Genomic DNA, 6,000 nt, shown 5'->3' with positions numbered 1-6,000 from the left:
TCACAAGAGTTTGGTGGGACCTGAGAGTGTTTTCCCAAGACTTACGCAGCCAAGGAAACTTGCGGGTTTCAATTCTTACTGTGGAATGGAAATGACATTAAACAATATTGATTTTGTACCTTGAATGTGTTGTGTTTGACTAGATGTACTGGGTTTTGTACTTTGGGATCCTTAGAGAAGCGAGGTTTCATTTAGCTGTACAGATGTGGACGGTTGAAAAACTGTGAACATGCTTGAATGGTATCTTGGGTACCCAGACTACTCCGCGCTTTAGAAATCGTCGTGAGTAACTCTGCGATCAAGTGCGCAGAAGCTACTTGTCGCAGGTCGCAGATTGCGCATGCGGTCCGCTCACTTCCTGAGGCTCTGCTGTGGTAGGCTGTACATCTTGCTTTTTTTTAAACATTCCTATGAGTTATGAACTGTTCCAAATTTTATCAATGAGGGCTATCTTATAATGCTTATAAGACATATGTCTATAAGAAGCAATAACGGGAAGTGACATGTGTTTGTATGAGCCGTATGAGTAGTGCTTGTTACAGAGATCTTTGTGTGCGCGCCAACGTTATGCTGATTGGCATCAAGCTTTAGTATGATTTCAGTTACAAGGTGGTGAACTTTATAGTTCTGAAAATATTTTTCAGTCGAAGTTCTGTGCAAGGCAGTCTTTGGCTTACACTTGGCTTCGTGGGAGAAGACAGAGTAGTAGTAGGGGGTTGGCTGTTACTGGAGGCCTGTGACTAGTGTGCGCAGGGATTGGGGCTAGGCGTTGTTGTTTGTCATTTACGTCAACTGTCTGGATGATAATGTGGTTAATGGATCAGCAAATTTGCGGATAACACCAAGGTTGGGGGTGTAGTTCACAGTGAGGAGGGCTGTCATGGCTTGCAAAGGGATCTACATCAGCTTAAAAAAAATGGACTGAAATGGTAGATGGAATTTAATGCAGTTTGGTTTTGTACTTCAAAACAGAGGTTTCGCACTTCGTGGTAGGACCAACCAGGTTAGGTCTTACACAGTGAACAGTAGGGTACTGAGAAGTGTGATAGAACAAAGGGATCTTTGCTCCATAATTCTTTGAAAATGGTGTCACAGGTAGATAGGATGGTAAAGAAAGCTCTTGGCACATTGGCCTTCATAAATCCATGTAGTTGAGTACAGGAGATGGGATGTTATGTTGATGTTGTATAAGACGTTGGTGAGGCCTAATTTGAAACATTGTGCAGTTTTGGTCACCTACCAACAGGAAAAATGTAAACAAGGTTGAAAGAGTACAGAGAAAATTTACAAGGATGTAGCTGGGTCTGGAGGACCTGAGTTATGAAAGATTGACTAAGTTAGGATAGTATTCTTTAGAACATAGAAGATTAACATGAGATTTGATAGAGTTATAGAAAATTATGATGGGTATAGACAGGGTAAATGCGAGCAGGCTTTTTCCACTGAGGTGGGGGGGACTGCAACCAGAGGTCATGGGTTAAGGGTGAAAGTAAGAAGGGCTGTGAGAGTGTGGAATGAGCTGCTAGTGCAAGTGGTGCATGCAAGCTCAATTTCAACGTGTAAAAAAAGTTTGGATGGGTATATGGATAGACCATAAGACACAGGAGCAGAATTAGGCCATTCAGCTCCTTGAGTCTGCACCACCATTCATTCATTCATGGCTGATCCCAGATTGCACTCAACCCCATACACCTGCCTTCTCACCATATCCTTTGATGCCCTGATTGATCAGGAAACTATCAACTTCTGCCTTAAATATACACATGGACTTGACCTCCACCACAGTCTGTAGCAGAGCATTACCCAGATTCACTACTCTCAGGCTAAAAAGATTCCTTCTTACCTCTGTTCTAAAGGGTTGCCCCTTAATTTTGAGGCTGTTCCCTCTAGTTCGAGATAACCCCACCATTGAGTGGATGTGGGGAGGATGTTTCCTATCTAATCCTTTCAACAGTTGGTAGGTTTCAGTGAGGTTCCCTCGCATTCTTCTAAATTACGGTAAGTACAGGTCCAAAACTGCCAAATGCTCCTCATATGTTACCCCTTCATTCCCAGTATCATCCTCATGAACCTCCTCTGGACTCTCTCCAATGTCAACACATTGTTTCTGAAATATGGGGCTGAAAACTGTTGACAATACTCCAAATGCAGCCTGACTAGTGTCTTATAAAGGCTCAGCATTATCTCCTTGCTTTTATATTATATTCCTCTTGAAATAAATGTCAACATTGCATTTGCCTTCTTTACCACAGACTCAACCTGTGAATTAACCTTCTGGGAGTCTTGCACGAGGACTCCCAAGTCTCTCTGCACCTCTGATGTTCGAGACTTCTCCCCATTTAGATAACAATCGGCATTATTATTCCTTTTAGAATATAGAACAATACAGCACAGTTCAGGCCCTTCAGCCCACAATGTTGTGCTGACCCTTAAACCCTGCCTCCCATATAACCCCCCACCTTAAATTCCTCCATTCATCTGTCTAGTAGTTTATTAAATTTCACTTGTGTATATGCCTCCACCACTGACTCAGGCAGTGCATTCCACGCACCAACCACTCTTTGAGTAAAAAAACCTTCCTCTAATATACCCCTAGAATTTTCCACCCCTTACCTTAAAGCCATGTCCTCTTGTATTGAGCAGTGGTGCCCTGGGGAAGAAGCACTGGCTGTCCACTCTGTCTATTCCTCGTAATATCTTGTATACCTCTATCATGTCTCCTCTCATCCTCCTTCTCTCCAGAGAGTAAAGCCCTAGCTCCCTTAATCTCTGATCATAATGCATACTCTCTAAACCAGGCAGCATCCTGGTGAATCTCCTCTGTACCCTTTGCAGTGCTTCCACATCCTTCCTATAGTGAGGCAACCAGAACTGGCCACAGTACTCCAAGTGTGGCCTAACCAGAGTTTTATAGAGCTGCATCATTACCCTGCGACTTTTAAACTCTATCCCTCGACTTAGGAAAGCTAACACTCCATAAGGTTTCCTAACTACCCTATCTACCTGTGAGGCAATTTTGAGGGAATCTGTGGACATGTACCCCCTTCTGTACTTAGACTCTCCCACAAAAGGAAACACCCTTTCCACGTTCACTCCATCAAGGCCTTTCATCATTCAATAGGTTTCAATGAGGTCAACCCTTGTTCTTCTGAATTCCAGTGAATACAGGCCCAGAGCCGTCGAATGTTCTTCACATTACAAGCCATTCAATCCTGGAATCATTTTTGTGAATTCAAAGGCAACACGAGTGAATCTGCAGATGCTGGAAATAAATAAAAACACAAAATGCTGGCAGAACTCAGCAGGCCAGACAGCATCTATGGGAGGAGGTAGTGATGACGTTTCGGGCCAAAACCCATCATCAGGACCATTTCCCTTCAGCCTATCACTTCCCAGCTCTCTACTTCATCCCTCCCCCCACTTCTTATACCCTCCTCGACCATCCCATGTTACTTCACTCCTGATGAAGGGTTTCGGCCTGAAATGTCGTCACTACCTCCTCCCATAGATGCTGTCTGGCCTGCTGAGTTCTGCCAGCATTTTGTGTTTTTAATAATTTTTGTGAACCTCTTTTGAAACTTACAGTTTCAGCACATCCTTTCTAAGATGAGGGGCCCAAAACTGTTCTCAGTACCCCAACTGAAGTCTTTCTAGTGCTTTATAGTCTCAACATAACATTCTTGCTTTTATATTCTAGTTCTCTTGAAATTCTACATAAAGTCCACAATCTTCAAAGGGATTCTAGCACTAAACACAGCCTTCCACCCACCCCACTCTCCACTTTCAGTGGGGATCACTCTCTCCAAGATTCCCTTGTCCATTCATCCCTCCCCACTGATCTCACTGCTGGCACATCCCTGTAATTGGAACATGTGCTACACCTGCTCCTGCACCACCATTCAGAAACCCAAACAGTCCGTCCAGGAGAAGTAAAACTTCACCTGCAAGCCTGTTGAGATCATCACCTGTATCTGGACAACACATACAAAATGCTGGAGGAACTCAGCAGGCCAGGCAGCATCTATGGAAAAGAGTACAGTCAATGTTTCGGGCTAAGACCCTTCATCAGAACTGGAGAAAAAAAGATGAGTAGTCAGAGTTAGAAAGTGAGGGGAAGGGGTAGGGTAGGTGATAGGTAAAACTGTGAGGGGGGTGGGTGAAGTAAAGAGCTTGGAAGTTGATTGGTGAAAGAGATACAGGGTTAGAGAAGGGGGAATCTAGTAAGAGTGGACAGAAAGCTATGGAAGAATGAAAATGGGAAGAACACCAGAGGAAGGTGATGGGCAGGTAAGAAGATAATGTGAGATGGAAAAGGGAACAGGGAATGGTGAAAGAGGCATGGGGCATTACCGGCATTTAGAGAAATTGAAGTTCACGTCATCAAGTTGTCAGCTACCCAGATGGAATATAACGTGTTGCTCCTTCAACCCGAGTGTGGCCTCATCACCACATTGGAAAAGGCCATGGAATGACATGTCAATTGACTGTATCCAGCGCTCGCTGTGTGGCCTCCTCCACATTTGGCAATGAATTCCACAGATTCATGACACTCTGGCTGAAGAAATGTCTTTTCATATCTGTTCTGAAGGGACATCCTATTTGGAATGTGTGTCATCTGGTTCTGGTGCTGGACTAACCCACGACAGGAAACATCCTCTCCACATTCACTCAAGAGATTATAATGCAATTGTCTCCTCATTCTTCTAAACTCCAGCAAGTACAGGCCTGGTGCCGTCAAATGCACCTCATATGTTAACCTTTTCATTCCATAAGACCATAAGACAAAGGAGAAGAAGTCGGCCATTCAGCCCATCGAGTCTGCTCCACCGTTTTATCATGAGCTGATCCAATCTCCCCTTTAGTCCCATTCCCCCGCCTTCTCACCATAACCTTTGATGCCCTGACTACTCAGATACCTATCAATCTCTGCCTTAAATACACCCAATGACCTGGCCTCCACTGCCACCCATGGCAACAAATTCCACAGATAGAAACATAGAAAATAGGTGCAGGAGTAGGCCATTCGGCCCTTTGAGCCTGCACCGCCATTCAGTATGATCATGGCTGATCATCCAACTCAGAACCCTGTACCTGCTTTCTCTCCATACCCCCGATCCCTTTAGCCACAAGGGCCATATCTAACTTCCTCTTAAATATAGCCAATGAACCGGCCTCAACTGTTTCCTGTGGCAGAGAATTCCACAGATTCGCCACTCTCTGTGTGAAGAAGTTTTTCCTCATCTCAGTCCTAAAAGGCTTCCCTTTTATCCTTAAACTATGACCCCTCGTTCTGGACTTCCCAACATCGGAAACAATCTTGCTGCATCTAGCCTGTCCAATCCCTTTAGAATTTTATACGTTTCAATAAGATCCCCCCTAAATCTTCTAAATTCCAGTGAGTATAAGCCTAGTCAATCCAGTCTTTCTTCATATGAAAGTCCTGCCATCCCAGGAATCAATCTGGTGATCCTTCTCTGTACTCCCTCTATGGCAAGAATGTCTTTCCTCAGATTAGGGGACCAAAACTGCACACAATATTCTAGGTGCGGTCTCACCAAGGCCTTGTACAACTGCAGTAGAACCTCCCTGCTTCTGTACTCAAATCCTTTTGCTATGAATGCCAACATACCATTTGCCTTTTTCACCGCCTGCTGTACCTGCATGCCCACCTTCAATGACTGGTGTACAATGACACCCAGGTCTGGTTGCATCTCCCCTTTTGCTAATTGGCCACCGTTCAGATAATAATCTGTTTTCCTGTTCTTGCAACCAAAGTGGATAACCTCACATTTATCCACATTAAATTGCATCTGCCATGAATTTGCCCACTCACCTAACCTATCCAAGTCACCCTGCATCCTCTTAGCATCCTCCTCACAGCTAACACCGCCGCCCAGCTTCGTGTCATCCGCAAACTTGTAGATGCTGCATTTAATTCCCTCGTCTAAATCATTAATATATATTGTAAACAACTGGGGTCCCAGCACTGAGCCTTGCGGT

The 6,000-nt window shown here is 44.4% G+C and overlaps 1 protein-coding gene across 4 annotated transcripts in view; it reads left to right on the top strand.

The window, feature by feature from the left end:
• Positions 1-324: 324 nt before the first annotated feature.
• LOC140728615 (uncharacterized) overlaps positions 325-6,000 on the top strand; it is a 62,477-nt gene continuing 56,801 nt past the window's right edge. For all 4 annotated transcript variants that reach the window (XR_012099122.1, XR_012099121.1, XR_012099120.1 and 1 more), the window contains exon 1: positions 325-374. The gene's annotated coding sequence lies outside the window, so the exon portion shown is untranslated. The remainder of the gene's footprint in view (positions 375-6,000) is intronic.

The sequence above is a fragment of the Hemitrygon akajei genome, chromosome 5 (genome assembly GCF_048418815.1).
Source record: "Hemitrygon akajei chromosome 5, sHemAka1.3, whole genome shotgun sequence".
Taxonomy (NCBI): Eukaryota; Metazoa; Chordata; class Chondrichthyes; order Myliobatiformes; family Dasyatidae; genus Hemitrygon; species Hemitrygon akajei.
Note: the sequence above shows the minus strand (reverse complement) of the source record. Positions and strands in the feature narration are given on the sequence as shown.